The sequence below is a fragment of the Cherax quadricarinatus genome, chromosome 33, assembly GCF_038502225.1.
Source record: "Cherax quadricarinatus isolate ZL_2023a chromosome 33, ASM3850222v1, whole genome shotgun sequence".
NCBI lineage: Eukaryota > Metazoa > Arthropoda > Malacostraca > Decapoda > Parastacidae > Cherax > Cherax quadricarinatus.
In genome coordinates, this window is record NC_091324.1 from 32,515,302 (window position 1) to 32,542,021 (window position 26,720).

Consider the following 26,720-nt stretch of genomic DNA (forward strand, 5'->3'; position numbering starts at 1 on the left):
ACTGCAATCAAGTCTCTGTCCCAGATTTCTGCTTGGCCGATTTCATGGAACTGAGAAATTACCTGAGGGGGCTAAATTGGTACGACCTGACTATAAATCATGTAGGTGGTGTTGGTTTCCAATATGACGTTTTTCAGAGAATAGTTCAAGCTGCCCAGACAACTTATGTTGTAAGTAGGGAAATTAGATCAACGAAAAATGATCCCAAATAGATAAACAATAGATTAAAATGTCTCATTGGTCAAAAGAGAGGCATATATAGATGCATCTAAAGAGGGGATCAGCAGTTAAGAAAACAATATATTCAATTAAAGACTGAAGTAATAAAAGGAATAAGAAAAGCTAAGAGAGATTATGAAGCTAAGTGGCAAAGGATTCGAAGACTCAATTGGCCCACTCAAAAGTAACTCAGGTCAGATCACTGACAGTGATAAGGAAATATTTGAAATTTTTAACTCTTATTTCCTCTCAGTTTTACGCAGGAAGATACTAGCGAAATACCAGAAATAATAAATTATGTAGAACAGGACGATAATAAACTATGCACGATTATGGTAACTAGTAACATGGTCCTCAGACAAATAGAGAAATTAAAAATAAACAAATCCCCAGGCCCTGATGAATTGTTTGTAAAGATGTTAAAGGAATGTGAAGAGGAACTTAGCAAATCTTTGGTAAATCTTTTCAACACATCACTACAAACTGCCATGGTGCCAGATAAGTGGGAAATGGCAAATATAACACCTATTTACAAGGCAGGTGACAGGTCCTTAGCTTCTAACTATAGACCAATAAGCATTAAGTCCATAGTGGGAAAATTTATGGAATCAATAATTGCCGAGGCAATTCGTAGCCATCTTGATAGGCATAAATTGATAAATGAATCTCAACACGGTTTTACAAAGGGGCGTTCCTGCCTTACGAATTTACTAACCTTTTTCACCAAGATATTTGAGGAGGTAGATTATGGTAACGAATACGATATTGTGTATAAGGACTTTAGAAAGGTTTTTGAAGGAGTTCCACATCGGAAGCTACTGAGGAAAATTAATCCCTGTTACTCTCAGGCATAATACCCCGAATGACGAATTCTTTGCCATCAATGTAGAATCGCTGTGGCTTGGAGTCTAAGAAGACATCAATCACATTCGAATTGATCTCCAGCTGAATTTTACCAGCAAGATAGTCTGTATTTTTAGTATTACTTATATTTACTTTTGGAGTCTTACCATCTAGTCTTATAGTGCGTAGCCGACCACCCATGTGAACAGTTACTGGCTTGCCACCAAATGCGCATTGATAACCTACACCATCAAACATCAATTCTTGAGTGGGCACACCTAGTTTAACACGGTGCGTCTCACCGGCAATGTTGAATTTCCTGTAGTCTTCTCCAATTTTCATTGGGAGCACGTACTTTCCCTCGTCAAAGATAATGTTACACTTCCCGTCTCCATATGTTACTGTACGAGGATCGTTCCAATCCATAAGAATCACAGCATGTTCTCCATAGGTTCGGATCTCTCGTGAAACACCATCAATCTCAATGGACTTTGTTTCAGGTGTACCAGCTATCCGATCTTTAGTAGTTAGGAGATGTAGATTACGTTCTCCAGTCAACTACTCTTGCAGTGCATAACCACGATAATACTGTGGGTCACATTTTGCCATTTTAGCTTTTCTCAATTCGTTATTTTCTAATTCTTGTCTTCCTCTCTTTCTTCCCATGTCTCGTGATTCAGGGCCTATAGTGAAATCCATTGAATCCCCTCGTCTTAATCCAGGAACGGCAGGACATGGTTCCAAGCGAGGGATGGTTGAACCCACGGTACTGGTGGACGCAATACCAGCATTACTATGCCAACTAACAGCTGTTCGATTTCCGGAGTCAATGGTACTTGAAATAGGAACTTTAAGATGCACAGCATCACCAAAACCATGACGAGGAGCTTGCTTCACATTTTTGTTGAGCTCTACACAAGGCCGCAATAGATACTCTGGGTCAAAGATGGGACTTATGGGCCGCGAAACTAAATCCATCAGCCCTTTAAGCTCCAGCTCCTGTTAGAAAAAGATTTGAGTATAAGTACACAATTCACCACATTAACTGAACATTTGAACTCACAAATATGTGAATGGAAAGAATGTAATTTGAGGACTGGTCAGATATGAGTCAGTAATGTTTTCACTTTTAATATCTATCGCGTGGTCAGTAGTCGTAAGGTTACAGCGGTAAATAATGGGTCCACTGGAAGTGGGAAAATGACGCATTCAATTCAGAACTGAACTGTACCTAAGTAACATCTGAGCAGTAGGCCTGATGCAGGAATATATAGGAAAATTCAAACAAAATATATAGAATGTAAACATACCATGATTGAGAAGAGAGGCAGCAAAGTATGCCAGTTAGTAGAGGTAAAAATTCCTTGAATGATGACAAGTGCCGAACTCTGCTCTATAAAAGTCTGGAGGTCAGATGATAACTTGACAGGTCATACCTTCACCTCACTTGCTCAACTTAAATGCATGTGACAGTTATGAACTCTTGTTGTGCTATTTGTTTTTCTCCTTAGTAAATTTACTAATGAAAATATTGAGAATATGTAGTACAGCATATAAAACGAATATAAACTTACCATGACTGAAAAGTGTGGCAGCTAAGTAGAAGAGTTTGCAGAGGTAAAATATTTCTCGACTGATGACAAAAGCAGATTTCAGCTGTATATAAAGGTCTGGAGGTCAGGTATGTATGTGTATAATGTTCGCCAAGACCGTAGTCCTGGCACGGGTCTCAATCTTGCGATGACCCGTCTCTGGCTCCCGAGGGAGAAAGGTTTCTACAATGATGCGACATATGCTGTTCAAGCACTCTTCTGGTCAGTTCAACTGGTGCATCTCATAAGCGACAACACCGTATGTACTCCTAACTGTGGACACTAGCGAGGAGGAGGATATGTCGTTATCACAGGTAACAGCTTGTCTGGTTCGTTGACTCCATGGTACACTAGTGTGGCCGCAGTCATCTCTGGGTCCTCTTCGGGAGGGAATATCACTCCTAGTTGCCTGCGGAGCGTCTCAGTAACTTCGCACTCCAGAAGATAGTGTGTTAGGGGCCGCTGGACAACGTGCTGACAGTACTGGCACATCTCCTCAGCCTTGTCTACCATCATCTTGGCTGTGGGAAAGCCCAAACGAAGCCGATGGATGGCGGTACACTGCGCTCTGGACCAGCTTCTATCATATGGAAGGGGTTCTCCCTGAGTCGCTGCTCGGTACCACTGTTGAGATGGGGTATCACCTAAGACCTCCCCCATAAGTTTCGTGGCTCTGGCAGTCACCAGTTTGGTCTGTCGTAGGCTAATTGGGACAGTAATCCCAACATGTGGATAGTCTGTTGCTGCCTTGGCTGCATCATCTGCCGCCTCATTTCCCCGGATGCCAGCATGGCTGGGGATCCAGTTCAATGTCGATCTGTTACCCTGAACTTCTAAGGCTGTCATTATGCTCAGGATCGATGTGATGAGGTGAACATTGTCCTGTGGTTGAGGATGGGAGAGGGCATTGATTGCAGAGGTGGAATCAACATGTATGACAAGTCGGAGTCGATGTCGTAGGGCATGTGACAATGCCTGCTGAATCGCCACCAGCTCAGTTTGAAGGATCGTGCAGTGGTCAGGGAGTCGCCAGCCTTGTGTGTGACCATTGTGGTACAGTCCAGCTGCTGCTCTCTTCCTGTCAGGGTCGACAGAACCATCTGTGAAATACACTGTACATGTGCCTCCCTCTGCCAGTGCCATGCTTGTCTCAGCATGATTGCTGAGGGTGTCTTGACTGCAGAGACGCTTAGAGATGGGTAGCTGCATGATGCAAACATCGGCTGGATCAGGGCGCCAGGGAGGTGGTGGATGGTACCCAGCAACAGGAAGGTCACAACTCTTCTCAAGGAGTAGTTGTATAGGCAGCAGCTTCCGCCCAGCAGCACAAAACGAACGAATCCAGGAGTAGTCCGTGAAGAGTGTGGGATCTTGTGCCATGGTTGTCAATATCCGTCTCCTTAGTGGGGTACCTTGCTGCCTGTGCAGAATCGTGGCCACTTTGCAGGCGTTTATGTATCTTATTCTGTCAGCCAAGGAAGGAAGCCGGGCCTCAGATCTGAGACATACTGTGTTGGTCCAGATGGGGGCCCCAAGAATAGTTCTTATCGCCTGATTTTGTACGACCTCCACCCTTTGCCTGCTCTGCAGGAAGAGATGAGCTAACGCCGGTGCACCGTAGTCAATGAGCGAGCGTATAGCTTGTATATAGTACAAGCGAAGTACGTCTTTGCTTGCCCCTGCACGGTGCCTCGTCATGGCTCTCATGGCGTTGAGTCTGAGTAGTGCACGTGATCTGACATACTCGGCCTGTTTCTGAAAGGTCAGCTTTTTATCAATGTAGATTCCCAAGTACAGGTAGGAGCCTGTCCACTCAAGTTCTATATCCTGAATACGTAATCTATTCACAGGATCTGGTCCCTTGAACATCATTGCAAGAAATTTCTCGGCCGAGATCTTGAGGCCTAGTTCCTTGCAAGACTGCGTAATTAGGTCCAAAGCTCTCTGAGCCTGTCGTTCTAAATTGCCTTTCCCATTCACTACGAGTGCAAGATCATCAGCATAGCTGAGGAGCTGTGTACCACTATGAAAGGGAAGGCTCACAAGTTCCTGCATAAGGATGTTAAACAGGGTAGGACTGAGCACACCTTGTGGAGTTCCGTTTTCCAGGGATTTAAAGGAAGAGTAGTGTCCCTGAAAGCTGACACAGGCCTGCCTGCCCCTATGGTAGGACTCTATCCAGGCCAGGAGGCGTCCTTTGATTCCCTTCCGAGCTAGTATTGCCAGAATTGCTGTGGGGCTGGCTAGCTCAAATGCCTTTTCAAGGTCGAGGTAGACGACAATACTAGGTTTTTTGTTACTATCAGGAATCTGGCTTAGTAGAGTGGTTATGCACTCTGCTGTACCCACTCCTTTGGTGAAGCCAAATATGTGATGATGAGAGGGTCCAAGTTTCCATAGGAGGCGGTTTAACACCATCCTCTCAGCAGTCTTGGCTAAGCAGCTGGTCAGCGATATGGGTCTCATACTGCCTGGGTCCTTGGGCTTTGGAATTGGTACGATTGTAGCTTTCTTCCAAGCTGCTGGGAGTGTCCTGGCCCTCCACGACTTGTTAATGACGTCTAGTATGGCCTCCCATCCACTCTGCCCAGCCCGTGCAATCATGGAGTATGTAACACCATCGATGCCCGGGGCAGTGTCACCTGTGTTCTTAATGGCACGTCGGAGTTCCAAGTCCGTGAGGTTTTCATCAGTCACATCTTCCGACTCACATGCACCTTGTATCGTTAGCTGGCGCTGTGGCAGAAGATCCGTCTGTATATTCCGGATGTCCTGTGGGAGCTGAGTGGAGGCTCCCCTGGAAGTGAAAAGCTCCACTAGTTTCTCAGCTTCCTGGGATGGGTTCGGGTGTGCTGGTGGCCTCGGCTTGCTCTTGCCAGTTGCTATGTTGAGCTTGCCCCATATCTCAGATAAGGTGGTGTGATGCCCGAATGTTGAGCACCACTCCAGCCATTTCTCAGTTTTTACTATGAGATAGACTCTGCGGGCATGCTGCACAATGGCTCTCAGAGTATTCCTGTTCTCTGCCGTAGGGTTAGGCCTGTATAGCTTCCTAAAAGAGTTGATGCGGTGGTTCTGCTCCCGCACCTCGTCGTTGTAGAACCACCAGTCTCTTTTGTGAGTGAGTCCTGCGGACTTCTTTGGAATTGCGCACTCTGCTGCCTGGATGAGAACAGTGATTAGCTCCTGTTCAGCCGTATCACAGTCTTCAGATAGAGAGTATGTGGACCACCAGTCATGAAGATAATCCTGGAACACCTTCCAGTTGGCCCTCTTTACGTCCCATCTAGGAGGCAGCACAACTGTGGGAGCCCTGTTGATGTTGAAGGTGGTGATCACTGCAAAGTGGTCACTGACAAGGTGAGGATGAGTTTCCCATGTGGCTCCTGCTGCGAGTTGTCTTGACCCGAAGGTAAGGTCGAGGCAACCACCCAACAGGTGTGTGGGGTCTCCATTGTTTAGCAACTTTTCCTCTGGAATATCGTGTAGGAGCATTGCTATGTGTCTGCCAGCAGCATTGGTTGCAGAGTGAGAGTGCAGAATAGGGTGATGTGCGTTGAAATCTCCACCCACAATAATACACTCAGTGCGTGCTAGTGCAAGGAGCTCTGCAATGTCGAGGGTGTGTCTTGGGTTCTTGTAGATGTTATAGATGGTAATGGGCACCCCAGGTATGTGCACAAGGATGGCCTGTATCTCGACATCCTCCCCACAGTCCACAGGGTTGGCTATAACCTCGTGAGGTATTGTATTGGATACAAATACAGCTGTGCCTCTGCAGTGAATGCCCGGGTCCATGTGCCGAAAATACCCAGCAAAACCGGGTAGTCTTGGGCACATAGTCGGGACAGTCAGAGTTTCTTGTAGCAAGACGATGTCAACCCGATCCCGAATTACTGCCTCCAGCAAGAGGTGCTGTTTGCCCCTCAGGCCCTGAATGTTCCATTGTAGGACCTTGAGGATGTGATTTGGTACCGAGGTTATTCCATCGCTGTTGTTTCCTGAGCTGGAGACTGAGTCCTGCCCGCTCTGAGAACCTGCAAATTCATGGCATCCACTGTCTCCTCTTCGGTCAGAAAGCACACTCTCAGGAGAGTACTGACCATCTGCCGGAATGCGCTCTGTTGTTCCGTGGAGTTGATTGTGTTGCAAATAAGATCCGTGAACACCTTGATGAGTGCTACGAGATCCTCCCTGGTGAGGGCCTGCTTTGGAGATGGGTTCGAAACAGTGGATATTATCTGGGCTGCTGTGGTCTGTAGGACTGCTGAGGGTTGGATTTTTTTTATTGTATGCACCGTGGTCTGTTGCTGTATACCAGGTTGGGTAGCCGGGATCTGCTGGTGAGGTGCCAGTTGAGCCTGCAAAGCGCCTGTGCCGGGTAAGGAGTGCCTGCGTTGTCGTGCTATGGCCAGTGGGGGCTCGTTTAGTGCAGCCTGCTGATTGCATTGACCCGATGCACCCTGTTGACGCCTCCTGTTCCTCTTGTTTCTGTTTCTTCGTTGAGGTAGGGGTGCAGGAGATTCTTGACCTTGACGCCTGGTTGAGGCTTCTAGGGTTGGGAATTCCTGGGCATTGACTTGGTTTAGCTGCTGAGAGATCTGCGGTATGGCAGGGTTCTCTGCACCCATCGTTAGATGATCCGTCGTAGCCTGTTGCCGAGTTTTTGGCGTCTTCCAGACTTCTTGAATTCTGGCGAGCCTCTCGGGGCATCGAGGATTCCAGGCATGGTGTTTCTGCCTGCAGTTCGGGCATTGTGGAGTGGGTGGCGATGCATTTTTCAGCTTGGTGATGCATTCCTCGGTAGGGTGGTGCTGGCTGCAGACACCGCAGATTACTCTGTTCGGACAGAGTGCACCCAGGTGTCCATAACGCTGACACTTGAAACAGCGAACTGGTCCTGCTGTGAAGGTCCTGACATCGTACCTGCCCCAAGAACCGAGGTCCAGCTGGGATGGCAGTGGTCCTACATGCTGAATGAGAACCTGTCGGGTTGGTGCGTTGCCTGCCGTCTTTGCCTTGAGACGTTGAGCTGACACCACACTGGGGTGAGCTGCTACTGCCTCGATGGGCATCATCAGCGGGTATCGCATCACTACACCCTTGGTGATCTTCTGCCGAGAGTCCAGTTCCTCCAGGGTGAATGAGCGATCTGTCTCCATGACTCTCTTCAAGGTGGTATACATTTCCTTGTTGAGAGGAGTCAATATTGGTTCTCCCCTCAAGTTGAACCATATCTTGAACTTCAGGTTGTGTCGTGATTCCAGGTATGAAACAACCCCATAGTGGGTTCTGTGGTCCCCATAAGACTTCACCTTGAATTTGCCAGGTCGGTTGAGCTGGTTTGCCTGCTCCTTGGACGGACGGTGCTTCTTCTTCTTGTCCACAGTGTTCCATCCCTCTTGGTTTTCGTGGGGTGCGGTGTTTATTTCCGCACCTGTTTCTATTGTCGCTGGCTCCATGGTTGGGACTGTCAGATCTGCTACAATGTGAGCAGGATCTTCCTCTTCCTCTCGCAACTTCTTCGCTAGAATTTCGCCCCACATTTCCAAATCTGAGTCCTCCGTCGTGTTCATGGAGCATCGTGACCTCTTCTTTTCGGCAGAAGCCATGTGCCTATCTTGTGAACTCCGTGAACTGAGTGTGTCAATGGATTGTCGTAATACGAGTCTTGAGTGCCGAGCTCTGCTCTATAAAAGTCTGGAGGTCAGATGATAACTTGACAGGTCATACCTTCACCTCACTTGCTCAACTTAAATGCATGTGACAGTTATGAACTCTTGTTGTGCTATATGTTTTTCTCCTTAGTAAATTTACTAATGAAAATATTGAGAATATGTAGTACAGCATATAAAACGAATATAAACTTACCATGACTGAAAAGTGTGGCAGCTAAGTAGAAGAGTTTGCAGAGGTAAAATATTTCTCGACTGATGACAAAAGCAGATGTCAGCTGTATATAAAGGTCTGGAGGTCAGGTGAAAACTTGACAGGTGATGCCTTCACCTTACTTGATCAACTTAATTGCTCCTGACAGTTATGAACTCTTGTTCTGCTATTTATTTTCATCCTTATTAAATTTACTAATAGATGCTTTAGCCTCCTGTTAACCCATTTGTGATCATTATTATTAGACCTAATATCTCTCTGGGGAATGTATATACTCTGGGCACTGTGTACATTATTAAGAAAACAATCATAAAAGCAGATCCCTTCATATTCATAAGTATGATCATCGTCAATAAAATCATTAGCTAGATAACTCCAATCAAGATTAGACAGGTGTTCCCTAAGTCCATTATAATCTGCAGAACGAAAATCAGGGATTTTTACTGTATTATCATTATTCTTGCATTCCCAGTTAATGCTAAAAGTGATGGATTTGTGATCACTTGCACCAAGCTCTTCAGTGATCACAAATCCATCACTTTTAGCATTAACTGGGAATGCAACAATATTCTGATTATACTCAGGTAAAAGACTGTCTTTTGAAAGCCTATGACCTGTTACCTGTTACTTACTTAAAGATGTTTAGAACTCTGAAGAAATATCCTCAACAATCTTGGGTGGACTTTGCCAGAGAAAAGCTCTCAGCTTTCAAGCGTTGGCGTAGGGCCGCGGGAACCTCCTCAGTAGAGTCACTTTCCCAGCTGATACTACATGAAGACCTTTTTAAATATTTCCCGGAGAAGGTTCATACATATCTTTTGACATTTCCTACTAACTTGTTAGATACTGCTGCCCACGCAGATCATTTTGAAATTTCCCATGCTATAACCGTGGAAATGGCTAAGACCCGGGAAAAGAAATCAAGAATGACTACTAGGAAAGCTCCAGCTGTCGAACCTTTGAAGGAAGTGTTTTCACAAAAAAAAAAAAACAAGCGACAAACGGCTCTCTTTCCAGGCATAACCCTAAAGATCGATTACCACTGTGCCTTTTTTGTAATAAATTACGTCATAGGCAGTTCCAGTGTTGGCATAAACAACGGGAAGATAAAACCCAACCAAGAGGGAGATATCCAACTCAGGTAATAAATTCCTCTCGGAATTATAAAACTCTGGATGATGAATCTTTACCTTTACAGGCCTCGTCTAGTAGACCGTTTAATAGATGACTTTACCACGACAGCACTTCAGAAGAAATGGTCCGAGCTGCTATGGAACCCTACTTTTCCAAAGGGAAGTTCGGAATCTGTAAAGAGAGGTTAGTAAACATCACAACCTTTCGAGATACTGGCATCTATCTTTCTTTGTTAAGATCAAACCTGGTAAAGTTACCTAGTAGTGTCGAACCCCGGCTGGACGTATTATTAGAGGCATACGGAGGCGTAGATCTATTAATCGGGAATGAAATTGATCAATTAGAGATACCCAAAGAACCTCTAGTTTTAGGTAATCCCTGCGATATAAATTATGCATTAGAAGCTTCTGAGGCAGGGCTAGATTTATTCCCCCTTAATGTGATCACCAGCCATGGCCAAAAACTCTAAAAATGTGGATATTCAACAGCCATTAGAAATATCCGACGAATTAGGTTTAAACTTCCTGTTTAGCGAAGTAATTCAGTCGAGACCCACAGGTGACACTAAGAATGTTTTACCAGTCCCTGCGGACCTAGCTAGGAAATGTAATAAAGAAGAATTTCTTAAAGCTCTGAAGGAGGATGAAAGTCTAACCAATAAGGATAGAGACGAAGGTTTCCTTTTAGATGAGGACGGTTTTCTTTGGAGGAGAAATAATGATAATGACTCTAGTTTAAAGGGAAACTTGTTAGTGGTGCCATCATCCTTGCGTAATATGGTATTTGAACTAGCACATGATAATCCACTAGGTGATCATTTAGGATCTCGTAAGACCGAGAAAAAGATTCGGAAATATTTTTATTGGCCTCAGATGAGGACCTATATTGCTGACAAACTACAGAAATGCCATGTTTGTCAAATAATAGGCAAAACGGCGCACAATCCCCCGTCTGCCAATTTACTTCCAATAAAATGTCCTGAAGAACCTTTTGAAAGATTAGTTATTGATTGTGTAGGACCGTTGCCCCGGCAACACAGTATCCTGATGCTATTCCAATGTCCAAAATTAATTCCAGAAATATAATACGAGCTTTGATACGCTTCTCTAATAACCCGCACATAAAAGACAGAAGCTTACGACGACGCTTCGGTCCGACTTGGACCATTGACAAAGTCACACTAACAGACTTTGTCAATGGTCCAAGTCGGACCGAAGCGTCGTCGTAAGCTTCTGTCTTTTATGTGCGGGTTATTTGAGTATCGTTCCAGTCACGGTATTGTGCCTTTTTGTTATTTATTTGATACGCTTCTTTGCACAAGTAGACATACCACGTGAAATTCAGTCTGACCAAGGTTCGAATTTTACGTCAAAGATTTTTAAAGAGGTCATGGTCACGATTATGAGTAAGAGAGATGCTGTCTACAGCATATCATCGCCAGTCACAAGCAGTGCTAGAAAGATTCCACCAAACACTTAAATCTACTTTACGTGCTTACTGTGAGCAATATTCTCTTGAATGTGATGAAGGTTTACCCTTTCTTCTCTTCGTCCTCCGCCAAGCTGAACAGGAAAGTACTAAATACTCTCCATTCGACTTGATTTTCGGACATCAGATACGAGGACTCCCTAGCCATATTAAGAGATTCTTGGATAGGGAAGAGAGGACCTCTTCATCCCAGTCCTCTACTTTGGAAAGAACATCTCTCCAAATTGAAAAACTTAGCTGCCGTGAACCTGACAGAAGTTCAAGCCAAAATGAAGAAATCGCACGACCTAAAAGCTAAATCACGTTCATTCTCTCCCAATGAATTAGTGTTATTTAAAAACTTAATTCCAGGACGTTCGTTAAAACCTCGACATATGGGGCCTTATGAGATAGTACACAAAGAAAATGAGTTGAATTATCTGGTCCGTTTACCTGGAGTTTAGCTGGAGAGACTTCTGGGGATCAACGCCACCGCGGCCCGGTCTGTGACCAGGCCTCCTGGTGGATCAGAGCCTGATCAACCAGGCTGTTACTGCAGGCTGCAAGCAATCCAACGTACGAGCCACAGCCCGGCTGGTCAGGTACCGACTTTAGGTGCTTGTCCAGTGCCAGCTTGAAGACAGCCAGGGTCTGTTGGTAATCCCCCTTATGTATGCTGGGAGGCAGTTGAACAGTCTCGGGCCCCTGACACTTATTGTATTGTCTCTTAACGTGCTAGTGACACATCTGCTTTTCACTGGGGGGATGTTGCATCGTCTGCCGAGTCTTTCGCTTTCGTAGTGAGTGATTTTCGTGTGCAAGTTCAGTACTAGTCCCTCTAGGATTATCCAGGTGTATATAATCATGTATCTCTCCCGCCTGCGTTCCAGGGAGTACAGGTTCTGGAACTTCAAGAGCTCCCAGTAATTGAGGTGTTTTATCTCCGTTATGCATGCCGTGAAGGTTCTCTGTACATTTTCTAGGTCAGCAATTTCACCTGCCTTGAAAGGTGCTGTTAGTGTGCAGCAATATTCCAGCCTAGACAGAACAAGCAACCTGAAGAGTGTCATCATGGGCTTGGCATCCCTAGTTTTGAAGGTTCTCATTATCCATCCTGTCATTTTTCTAGCAGATGCGATTGATACAATGTTATGGTCCTTGAAGGTGAGATCCTCCGACATGATCACTCCCAGGTCTTTGACGTTGGTTTCTCGCTCTGTTTTGTGGAAGGAATTTGTTTTGTACTCTGATGAAGTTTTAATTTCCTCATGTTTAACATATCGGAGTAATTGAAATTTCTCATCGTTGTACTTCATATTGTTTTCTGCAGCCCACTGAAAGATTTGGTTGATGTCCGCCTGGAGCCTTGCAGTGTCTGCAATGGAAGACACTGTCATGCAGATTCGGGTGTCATCTGCAAAGGAAGACACGGTGCTGTGGCTGACATCCTTGTCTATGTCAGATATGAGGATGAGAAACAAGATGGGAGCGAGTGCTGTGCCTTGTGGAACAGAGCTTTTCACCGTAGCTGCCTCAGACTTTACTCTGTTGAATACTACTCTTTGTGCTCTGTTTGTGATGAAATTATAGATCCATCTACAAACTTTTCCTATTATTCCTTTAGCACGCATTTTGTGCGCTATTACGCCATGGTCACACTTGTCGAAGGCTTTTGCAAAGTCTGTACATATTACATCTACATTCTTTTTGTCTTCTAGTGCATCTAGGACCTTGTCGTAGTGATCCAGTTGTTGAGACAGACAGGAGCGACCTGCTCTAAACCCATGTTGCCCTGGGTTGTGTAACTGATGGGTATCTAGATGGGTGGCGATCTTGCTTCTTAGGACCCTTTCAAAGATTTTTATGATATGGGATGTTAGTGCTATCGGTCTGTAGTTCTTTACTATTGCTTTGCTGCCCCCTTTGTGGAGTGGGGCTATATCTGTTGTTTTTAGTAACTGTGGGACGACCCCCGTGTCCATGCTCCCTCTCTATAGGATGGTAAAAGCTCGTGATAGGGGCTTCTTGCAGTTCTTGATGAACACGGAGTTCCATGAGTCTGGCTCTGGGGCAGAGTGCATGGGCATGTCATTTATCGCCTGTTCGAAGTCATTTTGCGTCAGGATAACATCAGATAGGCTTGTTTTAACCAAATTCTGTGGCTCTCTCATAAAAAATTCATTTTGATCTTCGACTCTCAGTCTGGTTAGCGGCTTGCTAAAAACTGAGTCATATTGGGACTTGAGTGGCTCACTCATTTCCTTACTGTCATCTGTGTAGGACCCATCTTGTTTAAATAGGGGCCCAATGCTGGATGTTTTTCTCGACTTTGATTTGGCATAAGAAAAGAAATACTTTGGGTTTCTTTCGATTTCATTTATGGCTTTTAGTTCTTCCAGTGATTCCTGACTCCTGTAAGATTCCTTTCGTTCGATGTTTGCTATTTCTCTGACCAGTGACTCCCTACACATTTCAGATATATTGACCTCTTTTAGCCACTCTTTTTTTCTTTTCCATCGCCTGTAAAGGGAGCGCCTGTCTCTTTCTATTTTACATCTACTCCTGTTTCTTCAAGGAATAAGCCTTGAGCATACATCAAGTGCCACCGAGTTAATCTGTTCTAGGCATAAGTTGGGGTCTGTGTTGCTTAGTCTATTTTCCCAGCTTATATCGTTTAGGACTTGGTTTACTTGGTCCCACTTTATGTTCTTGTTATTGAAGTTGAATTTGGTGAAGGTTCCCTCGCGACTAATCCCATTTCGTTGGTCTGGGGCTCCGCACATACATGTCTGAACCTCGATTATGTTGTGATGTGTGTATATTGTTTTTGATATGGTGACATTTCGTATCAGATCATCATTGTTAGTGAAGGTGAGGTCTAGTGTATTCTCCAGTCTAGTAGGCTCTATTATTTTCTGGTTTAAGTTGAATTTTGTGCAGAAATTTAAAAGCTCGTGTGTGTGTGAGTTCTCATCAGAGCTGCCTCCTGGTGTTATCACTGCAACAACGTTATTTGCTATATTCCTCCATTTTAGGTGCCTCAAGTTGAAATCCCCCAGGAGCAAGATGTTGGGGGCAGGAGCTGACAGATTTTCCAGACAGTGGTCAATTTTTACCAGCTGTTCCTGGAATTGCTGGGACGTTGCATCCGGAGGCTTGTAGACTGCCACAATGACTAGGTTTTGGTTCTCGATCTTTACTGCTGAAACTTCCACTATATCATTTGAGGCATTAAGCAGTTTTGTGCAAACAAGTGACTCTGCGATATACAGGCCAGGGCGTAGCAAGAAAATTAAGAGGTATCACATAGATAACTTAAAGAAGTACGAGTCTAACCTTCTCCCTACTAATGTCACCTCTATTCAACCTACATCCACAGAAATTAGGAATGATACAGTAAGAGAAGTAAGAGAATTTCGACTACACAATTCAGAAGTTTTGAAACAACTAGACCTTTTCCTTGAAGTTCTTCCTACCTCCCCAAAATCTCAAATAAAATAGTTAATCACTAAATATAACTCCATCTTCCAAGATATCCCTACTCCTTGTACCTTGGGTTTTCACGATATTGAATTGTTAGAAGATAGTCCAATAAAGCAATCCCCTTACCTGCTCTCCCCTGCTAAGCAAGAATTAATTCAGCAAGAGATAAACACCTTACTGGAATATCATTTGATATAACCCAGTTGGACACCTTGGGCTTCTCTATGTTTATTGGTCCCAAAGCCCAATGGTACTGTACGCCTATGCACGGATTATCATGAAGTGAATTCAGTCACCAAGCTGGATGGGTTTCCATTACCCAGGATTGATGATATAATAGATGCTGTGGTCGGTGCCAACCTTGTGACCAGATTAGACTTATTGAGAGGGTATTACCAGGTACCATTAACTCCTAGGGCCCAAGAGATTTCCGGGTTCGTAGTTAAGAACGGACTATTTACATATAAGGTTATGCCTTTCGGCTTGTGTAACGCCGCCTCCACTTTCCAGAGAATTATGAACAATTTAGTCCAACCTTTAGAAAGTGTAGAGGGATACTTGGACGACCTGGTGGTTTTTAGTGATGATTGGCAATCTCATTTAGAAAGATTGGAGCAACTACTGAAAGCGTTGCAGTAATACAATTTCACTGTAAATTTACAAAAATGTGACTTTGGTAAAGCCCAGATTAAATATCTCGGTTTTAAAATAGGGAAGGGACTAGTAGCCACCGGCCAATTAAAGGTCCAAGCTATTTTAAATTTTCCAACGCCTCAGGACAGGAAAGCCCTCCAACGGTTTTTGGGAATTGCTACTTATTACAGATGTTTTTGCCCAAACTTTACCCAAGTTGCTTACCCCCTCACTAGATTGACTAGTCCTAAGTATAAATTTAACTGGGACGAGAATTGTGAGCAAGCTTTTAAATGTTTAAAACGTTTTCTTTCCTCCACCCCAGTATTGCGAGCACCCAATTTCCAAGTTCCTTTCACCCTCCATGTTGATGCCAGTGATGTCACAATAAGTGCTGTGTTATTGCAATCTTTCCAAAACAGTAATATTCTGCATCCAATGTGTTAAATTGAAAGAATATCAAAGATCTTATTCAACCATAGAAAAATAAGCTCTGGCTTTAGTCTTGTCCTAGGAACACTTTGACGTATACCTCGGTTATACTCCTCATGTGATTAATATTTACTCTGACCATAATCCACTATCTTTCATAAATTCTATGAAATCAAATGTTAGAATATACCGGATCTCCATATTTCACATAAAGGGTTCGAGTAACGTTTTAGCTGATGCTCTCTCTCGGTCCTAATATATTGCCTAACTACGGAAATTCTTTGCAGTCTAGCAGTGTTTCTGGTCCAGTCCTAGGAAGTGGGTGACTGAGCTCGGAGAGATAGATCTCCGTCCCCATGAGTCATCTCTTACTCCAGGCAGATGGTTCCTTCTACACCATCAGCATCTTAAATACCGAGATATTTGCTTGTGGGCCGGGGTGTCATGCCCATATTGTTAAACTTTCTTTGATATTACATTGCGGTCATTTCCTTTAATAGCTAAACTGGAAATGAACGTCCTTGTATTATTAAGACTTATTCTTATTTACACGTATTATTATTTATGTAACATGGCCATAAGTTAAATTGAAGGTATAGTAACATGACTCACGAAATCGTAATGACACGATTGCAAACAAACCATAATGTCATTACGATTTCGTGAGTCATGTTGACGGCTTTGAGGGGACTTGAGCTAGAGTTCGTCACGGCCACGCTAGCTGGAGATTCGTCTGTAAAAACCTGCATTTGTGGTCACAGTGGTGCCTATGCTAACCTTCCTATGGTGTAGAAATATACCTAGTTGGACGATTTTTTTTTATATTTTATTTAAAATACACTACATTACGACAACAATGGACCCTGTAACCAAGGGTGAAATACAATTAAAACATAAAAGATACAATGTTGCACCATACCGGCATACACAGTTTGCCTATATCCCATTACATGTGACAGGCAAAAGCTAACAGATACACACTAGGAATACATATAACTGAACATAGGTTATAGAAGAATCACCTACACCAATAATACAATACATTAATATACACACACCTAACCATATTATGAGCTTTGCATTTGAACAGCACATACTGTACATGTACCTATATGGCTAGGTGCACAAAGAAAAAAATAAAGTGTATGTGGTACTAACCAGTAACTTGGCCTGACACTACATCAGGTCATAAACATAACTAGAGCAAATTTAATGAGTACATACATGATGTGTGCATCTGTTAAAAACTGTTGAGAATTTGGCCTTACCTGCTGTGTTTATTATATATATATATATATATATATATATATATATATATATATATATATATATATATATATATATATATATATATATATATATATATATATAATGAACACTTAGCTGATAAATGACAGCAAATCGTCTACACAGCCGCCCCTGCAGACGAGGTCTAGAAGCTGTCGAAACCATCACAACAGTGGGCTGTCAAGAGATACAATTTGTAAGTATAAATTACCCCTAGGGGGTGTTATGTCAGCATATTTCATTCGATGATGGCTGACGAATACTTACTTGTTTGGACTCAAAAGTCCACACCTTACTACCGATTATAGGTTGATTACAAACTCCTTGTGACTCAAGAATTGCGCAATCCCCTGATCTACAAGAAATTCGTAACATACCTTGCTCTTTGTAACGTGAGCTATGGTGTTCTCAACACTTTCGACAGATATCGGTGACTTGATAGAAGCTGAAGTGTCCTTGGATGTCCACGTCTTCCATTGTCTAGGAAACGCACACTGGTACACTATGTTCAACAAGATTTGTCTTTATTGTTCACAATGTATCACAAGAGAAGCTGATCACACTTCTCTTAAGTGTTTATTGTGTTGTGTGAGACACTTTATTCACACTAACGCACAGATCAGTGTCCTTTGCTGGTTATCCTGGCGTCAGTGTCTCGTAGTAGAGTCAAAGGTAGTCTGGCCGACGCCACACCGCTCCATGCCGTCACTGCCCTAATACACAAAAAGAACGCTGACCTAGTACCTTGCATCCTTGTCAACTCCTCGATGAAGCAAAGCAGAATGTTTGTTTCTTGCTGTCTTAATCATAAACAACAATGTACACTATCTTTACTATGGTAATAAAGTGGGACCAGGATTTTCCTTAATTGTCCTGCTAAGTAAGAGATGTACTGTCTCTTATAAAAATACACATTGCAACACTGCTGCAAGGAGCAGAGGTCATTTGACCACGCATACGACATCTGTGATCAATTACTCACTCTAGCAGTAAACAAGACGCTCGCCCCTTCTAGTGGCCCCTCAGGGCTGAGAGGGCTGAAGGGGGCTGAAGGGGGCTGAAGGGGGCTGATACCCCCCTCCTGGAGAAAATTTCTCCACACTGGGGGGCGGCGGAGGTTCGCTGCAGGTGAACTATTCATCACTTAACATTAATTTGATTTTCTCACTCGCCACCACTGCTGCTTGTCTTTTCTGAACAGCTTTAGTCTGTGCGGTGTCTGGAGAATCACTAATTTTGTTTTCAACACTGTGTAATTCTAACGGCACTAGTTTATTTATTGTCCGCTTATTCACTACACCTTTGCTCAAAACATCAACTGTCCTGATGATTCCATTTGCATCAGGATATATGGTCACAATTTTTCCAAGTGGCCATTGGGACCTCGGACCATCATTGTCAATAATCACTATGTCACCAGGTCTTAAGGACTTATGATTTTCAGGAACACCAGCTCCATAGAAGTGTTCTCTCAATGAGGTGAGATAGTCTTCTCTCCAAATTTTCTCCCAACGTTCAATCACTTTATTAAGGTGTTTGAATTTACGTCTGAGTTGCTCAGGTTCGTAATAAGTAGGATCCTCTATGATTTCTTTATCATTCATGGGAGGAACAGGTTCAAGCCTTCTGCCATGGAGTAAATGAGATGGACTTAACACTTCTAAATTGTCCAGATCATCGGTAACATAAGTTAGAGGTCTGTTGTTGACTCTATTTTCTATTTCAGTCACAACTGTACGGAATTCTTCTAAGTCTATTCTCTGACGATGAAGAGTCTTCCTTAAACAACGTTTTACAATGCCGATCATTCTTTCATAAAATCCGCCGTGCCATGGAGATTTAGGAGGAATGTATCTCCAACGACATCTGCGTTGATTCAGCATCTGTTGTACTTCTGGTTGATCAAAGATCTTGCTTATATAAGCAGCACCAGCAACAAAGTTCGTTGCATTGTCTGAAATCATCAGTCTGGGACATGCCCTTCTGGCTGCAAACCTTCTGAATAATTTGATAAAGGTTTCAGCAGACATGTCAGTGGCTACTTCTAGATGTACTGCTCTAGTTGTAGCACAAGTGAACAAACAGATGTACACCTTGATGGGAACTTTGTCAACTGTTTTGGTTAAAATTATTGGTCCAGTGTAATCTACACCTGTCACCTCAAATGGAGTGATATGACAAACTCTTTCAGAGGGATATGGAGGTGGACCTGGATACTGACATACTCGCATATCGTAGTGACGACAAGTAATACAGTCCTTTATTTGTTTTTTCACACTTTGTCGACCTTGAGGTATCCAGTAGGATTGTCGTATATGACAAAGTGTGTCAGCTACCCCACCATGTAACACGTTACTGTGGGCGTTTTGCACAATCAGTTTTGTTAGCCAATGATTCTTGGGGATCAATATTGGATGTATGGCTTCTTTAGGTAGTGAAGAATTATGAATTCTTCCTCGACATCTTATAATCTTTTCTGAGTCGAGATAAAGTCCTAAAGAATTAATCATGACAGGTTTCTTTGGGGATTTATCTTGTGTTTCTAGAAATTTATATTCTGTAGAGAAAACGTCTTCCTGTATTAGTTTCACCCAGTATTTAATGGGTTCAAGACATTCATAATCAGGTTTTATTCCTTTAATGAATTTAAAGACAAGAGCTGTAACTCTTAAGAGTTTACCCAAAGATGAGTATTTAGATCCATCAATGACTATTTCTGTTGTGTCTGCAGTATTTACACAACTTATTTCTGCTGTGTTCAAGCAGACTGTTTCTTCTGGCATAATGTGAGCTTTTTGCTGAGGCCAGTTATTTTCATCAGAGAGCCAGTTCGGTCCGTGGAGCCATAATTTATTATCCACAAATTTCTTGAGTGGGACACCACGTGACAACATGTCAGCTGGATTCTCTTGGGTAGAGACGTGAAGAAAGAGATAATCTCTCTGCATCTCTTTTATTTCTGCTACTCTGTTCTGTACATAGACCAACTTACTCTTATTATTTCTTAACCACTGGAGAACTGCCTCATTATCACTCCAGATCACGGTTTTCTCAATAGTGAGATGATCAAGTACTTTGTTGAGATAGACAGCTAATTTTGTACCTACATAGAGTGCTGTCAGTTCCAATTGTGGTACTGTTCTGACCTTCAAGGGTGCTACCCTGGCCTTTGAAGTAATTAGTGTACTTCCTTTAGCATTACTCTTGTAAGCTACAGCGCCATAACCTCTGGTTGACGCATCACAGAACACATGTAATGTGTAATTGTTTCCCTCTTGACCTATTTGTCTGGGAAATTTAATTTGATGAAGTTGTTTAAACTCCTTGGATATTTCATCCCATGCTTGACTCATTTCTAGAGGCAAGTTCTCATCCCATCCAATTTTGAGCTTCCATGCATCTTGCATAACCATTTTACCCATTATGGTAATTGGTGAGACGAGTCCTAGAGGATCAAAACATTGTGATACCTCTGACAGTAAACTACGTTTAGTGAGTGTACTGCATGATTTATTATTTATCTTTTTGAGACTCAGAGTATCTTCCTGTGTGTTCCAATTAAGTCCCAGCATATTGTTGCAACCAGGAATTTCAGTTTCAGGGAAATCTTCTTTGATAAGTTCCCTTAATTGCATTGAATTTGTATTCCACATCCTTAGAGGCATATTTGCTTCTTTCATCTCCTTGTTAGCTTCTCTGTATAAGGATTTCAAATCCTCCTCTTTACTCACAGTACCTTGAAGATTGTCCACATAGAAACTTTTCTTTAAGACTTCTTTGAAGGGACTTTCAGATTTCTTCAAATGTGTATTTAGAGTAGCTTCTAGTAAGAATGGAGAGGATGTTGCACCAAATAATACTGATTTGAAACGATAAGTTTTCACAGGACTTTGAGGATCATGTGGATTTTCAGGCCACAAGAATCGAGTATAATCTCTATCTATTTCTTGTAGTCCTACTCTCAAGAAAGCTTTGGAAATATCAGCCGCGTAGGCATATGGGTTTGTGCGAAATTTCATAAGCACGTCTCCAAGCTTCTCCGTTAGTGAGGGTCCGGTCATCAGACAGTCATTAAGACTTGCTACATCTTTATTTGCACGTGCGCTGCAATTATATACAACACGTAGTGGAGTGGTTTCAGAATCTTTTCTGACTCCATGGTGCGGGAGATAATGAGCGTTTGTCTTCAACTTATCTTCGACTATTTCCTCAATGAATTTATTGTCCAACTGTTCTTGTATGATATTATCATAGACAGTCAGTAGCTCTGGATTCTTCCTGAGCTCATGTATTTGTGCTTTCATTTGTCCGAAAGCCATGCGATAATTGCTAGGCAGATGTGGTGGATTTAATTTCCATGGTAACCTAACCCAATACTGTCCATCTTTATATTTGACAGTGTCCAAATATTGGTTATAAGTCTGAGACTCTTGTGGGCTTGGTTTATTTACATCAATACCTATCGCATCTAAATCCCACAACTTATCAACTGGTTCATTCATTTCTTCCAGTAATGATAATTTTTGCTGTGGTACATGATCAGCGGTTATTCTCGTAACTAGTACATTTTCCACTGAATCAATATCAGCTTCTTTCCCACTTTGAGAGGGAATGGGACCACATATCATGTGGCCTCCTGCTGTTTTCAGCAAGTGAACATCATGTTTACTTACTATATTTTGCACAAAACAGTGATAATAATCACTTCCAATGATTAAATCAATTGGACTAATTGTGTCCGTCTGTATGTCACGACAGGCTAACTTGACCTTAGCTGCTTTCAGTGCTGCAACAGTTTCTTTTAATCCCTGGATCTGCACAGACTTAGGCAAATCATCTACTACCACAGCTTCTACTGTCTTTTTCCTGTTTCCTAGACCAACAGTGATTTTGGCTAGGTCATATGTCTGTTTACCAGAATTGTGGAAAAAACCAGCTATATCTAACTGTATTTTGGCATAGGGTTGTTTATTCAGTTTCTGCAACACTGATCTTCTTATGAAGGACCTTTGTGAGCCTTGATCAAATAGGGTTAGCACATTGGTTTTGTGTAATTTATTAGATAACTCAACTCGAGCTATCGGGAGAGCAGTTGCCTTAAACTTATCTCTCACATTTAATGCTGTTGCTTGTTGACTTCCTGATTCTGAGGAAGTCTGCTGCTGTTCAGCAAAAGTATTTGGGCATAATGCTGTATGATGCATACCCTTGCATTTAAAACACTTCTTCAGTGAGCATTTTCCCCCCTTGTGTTCACCTAAACACTTGATGCATCTTTTCAGCTGATGAACACGTTGTTTACGTGCCTCCATTGATGTGTATTGAATACAATACTGTGCCCAATGTGTTCCATCACAAAGTACACATTTTGGAGTACGTTTATGTGTGACAGTTTGTTTACTGTCTATTGTATTCACAGCTTGATAAATGCCTATATGGGATTTCCCATTATGTGGTTTAGTGGGAGTAGGTATACTCTTTTTATACTGAGTTGAAGGGTTATTATCCTCGGGATTTGTGGATTTTTCATCTTGTCTCGTTGCTTGCATGCATGAAACTATTGTTTGTAAACCATTGCTAATTTCCTCACAAGTGAAATAGCGTTTATTGAACATAATATTTAATCGTTCAATAGTTTGTGGTGACAACTTATCTTGTACAATACCACTGATAAACCAATCACATTGTCTTAGGTCATATTTAGCACCTAGAGATCTGAGACTATTGTCTAATGTAATTCTAAATGCCTGTAAGTCTGAAAAACAATGTTTGGGTGGCTTCAAGCTTGATATTAAGACTGCATGTCTAACTCTAGCCTTGTCATCATCAAAGTAATTGTCTGCTAAGACACGTAAGGCTATTTGATAATTACCTTTAACCACCGAAAATGACTTAATCAGTTCATAGGGTTCTCCCTTCACAAGACATTTAAGATAATTGAACTTAGCAATCTCATCTATGTCAGTTCGTGAATTTACTATGGATTGAAAACCACTAATGAATTCTTCATAATTATGACCTTGGAAAATAGGTAATGACAATGTAGGTAAGCTTGGTAATGGGACACTTGTTGTTGTTACAGGTGTAACAGGTGTTTGACCACTAGTAGTAGGTCTCTGTGACAGAGTTTTATGGCAGATAGCCTGTACTCCTGTCCACCTTAATTGTTGATCACTAAAAGTATCCAAAACATTTTTAATTTCATCTTCAGATGGATCTGATTCAAGAAATTTATTTTCATAATGTGTATAGTCTGAATTAATTATTTCCAGACGCTGTGTAAATAATTCAAACTTGACCTCAAGATCATCAAAATCTATGTTTGTATCTTGACTTAATCCTAGACAGACTGAAATTAGATTTTCTAATTGTGTATTCTTAGTCTGTAAAGACTGAAACTGAGTTTTCAAACAAGCCATTTTAATGGTATACTGAAAATTCTAGCACCACACTTAGAGTGTTTAAAAAACACTGTACTGCTATAGACAGCTGAGTTTTTGTTATGCTTAAGTCAGCAATAATCGAGTCAGACACTACTGACCCACTAAGCTTAACCTCAGGGTTAATGACCATGAGGGTACAGAGTACATGTGGCTGATGTTTACGGCTTGTGTGCTGTGTCAGCCTGACCATGATGATTAATCGTAAATAACGATGTTATACACTTCATTCACTATACATTATAAATGTCACTGTATAACTGTAAATCACACGTGAATATTACTTACACATATACAAATTTCACTGTTAATATATATTTGAAAGCTTACACTTTATATATAAGTTCCTTTAATATAACAGGTAAATCTATAAGAAACAAACTTTAACACAATCTTGTCTCTTAATTTCTGTCTATAAACATTATAAACACTGTGTATATATACACTCAGACAAACAACATCATTTGGGTAGTTGTTGTCTTTAGTCAGCAATTTCTCGAGATTGGAGCAGTGGGTGCAGGATGTGGGTGAGTCACCCAGCTCCCGTTTTCTTTGGGTGTCCGCTGGGTGAGCGCCCGTTTTCTTTTGGCTGCCCATTCTCTGTGATTGAGTCTGGAGGGACTCATTTATACTGATTTATATTGTAAAACACTAGTTTTACAGCTTTTTTCGAAGGACCTTGGCTCATAGGTTATTTGTACACTGTAGTACAACATATTTGGACCACAGTGTGGTCTTTATCCGGTTCGAAGGACCAAAGCTCTGTTGAGAATTTGGCCTTACCTGCTGTGTTTATTATATATATATATATATATATATATATATATATATATATATATATAATGAACACTTAGCTGATAAATGACAGCAAATCGTCTACACAGCCGCCCCTGCAGACGAGGTCTAGAAGCTGTCGAAACCATCACAACAGTGGGCTGTCAAGAGATACAATTTGTAAGTATAAATTACCCCTAGGGGGTGTTATGTCAGCATATTTCATTCGATGATGGCTGACGAATACTTACTTGTTTGGACTCAAAAGTCCACACCTTACTGCCGATTATAGGTTGATTACAAACTCCTTGTGACTCAAGAATTGCGCAATCCCCCGATCTACAAGAAATTCGTAACATACCTTGCTCTTTGTAACGTGAGCTATGGTGTTCTCAACACCTTCGACAGATATCGGTGACTTGATAGAAGCTGAAGTGTCCTTGGATGTCCACGTCTTCCATTGTCTAGGAAACGCACACTGGTACACTATGTTCAACAAGATTTGTCTTTATTGTTCACAATGTATCACAAGAGAAGCTGATCACACTTCTCTTAAGTGTTTATTGTGTTGTGTGAGACACTTTATTCACACTAATGCACAGATCAGTGTCCTTTGCTGGTTATCCTGGCATCAGTGTCTCGTAGTAGAGTCAAAGTTAGTCTGGCCGACGCCACACCGCTCCATGCCGTCACTGCCCTAATACACAAAAAAAACGCTGACCTAGTACCTTGCATCCTTGTCAACTCCTCGATGAAGCAAAGCAGAATGTTTGTTTCTTGCTGTCTTAATCATAAACAACAATGTACACTATCTTTACTATGGTAATAAAGTGGGAGCAGGATTTTCCTTAATTGTCCTGCTAAGTAAGAGATGTACTGTCTCTTATAAAAATACACATTGCAACACTGCTGCAAGGAGCAGAGGTCATTTGACCACGCATACGACATCTGTGATCAATTACTCACTCTAGCAGTAAACAAGACGCTCGCCCCTTCTAGTGGCCCCTCAGGGCTGAGAGGGCTGAAGGGGGCTGAAGGGGGCTGAAGGGGGCTGATACCCCCCTCCTGGAGAAAATTTCTCCACAAAAACCATTAAAATAACATAATGCCGTATAGTGACTTATAACGGCCTTTCCCACTTCCCTAAACAGATTACAAACACTTACCTAATAATTGAAATTTCCCCTCCAACACTCTATGCCAAAATGACACAACGGATATATCATACATTCCCCAATATACCTAAAACACAGGTATGTTGTACCACAAGAATACAAATGCATACCCCGTCAGACAATTATAAACCCGACATATATCACACCAAGCCCTCACCATGCATATTAATTAATTTTATCCCTCTCAACATGATCTCAATCATGTTACTCCCTCCCACCCCCCTCCCTACTATACCTACCCCCCTCCCTGCTATACCCCCCCCCTCCCTGCTATACCTACCCCCCTCCCTGCTATACCTACCCCCCTCCCTGCTATACCCACCCCCCTCCCTGCTATACCCACCCCCCTCCCTGCTATACCCACCCCCCTCCCTGCTATACCCACCCCCCTCCCTGCTATACCTACCCCTCTGGACATCCCCACATTGTTGCATATGCCAGGACCACAAGATGTGTTGGACTTTCCATAATATTATTAACAGAACCGTAAGTACCATTGATATCATACCTGTGTTAGTTTACAATGGGAGTCAACTCCTATCTTTTTTGCTGTCCCATGCAGCGTTCTCAGACCTTCTTCAGAAGGCATTAATTGACAAATATTAATTAACACAAAGAACGCATGAACTCAGTTAGCACTCCCATGCACATTCCAATTACACACAATCATTCTCACTTGCACCTCTCACTCACCCACACACATGCACGCCAAACCTCCTCCCACCAACATCTTTCGTTTGGCAAGCCCGTTTATTACCCCCCCCCCACCTTTTATCGAACGCTTTACACGACAATCTGAACCCACTTCCCTCCCCCTCACAACACTAGCAACTCCTCAACAGTGATGGACCTGTAACCTTCAGTGAAATCTCCCTCCTATCTCCTCCCATAAATTTCCCGATTCCTGTTCATTGTCCTACAAAAAGTCCTCGTTAAAACTCGTTTTCTCACCTCCCCATTACCCATCCCTCTCATTCCCCACGATATATACACGAAATCCACCATTATATAAGCGACTCCCCTTGCTACATTCTCCCCCACCTCCCCTATATCAAGGCTTAGTGCTCTCAACGCCGACACCCCAGTTCCTCCTATCCTCCTGATCACTTTCCCCAGCCATTCCCTCACACTCCCCAAATAATCGCAAAAGTGGTAAGCTGTCCCCAGCTCCCCACATAACCCACACCAGCCCTCCTCTAGGACACGTCTATTTCTGAGGACTGATCCGGAAAGCAGAATCCCGTGAAAAAACTTAAACATGATCTCCCTCACCCTGGGCCCTAGCTTTAGCTTACTGAACAGACTCCATATAGTGCCCCATGCATACATTGGGAACAGCCCCTCTACTGGGG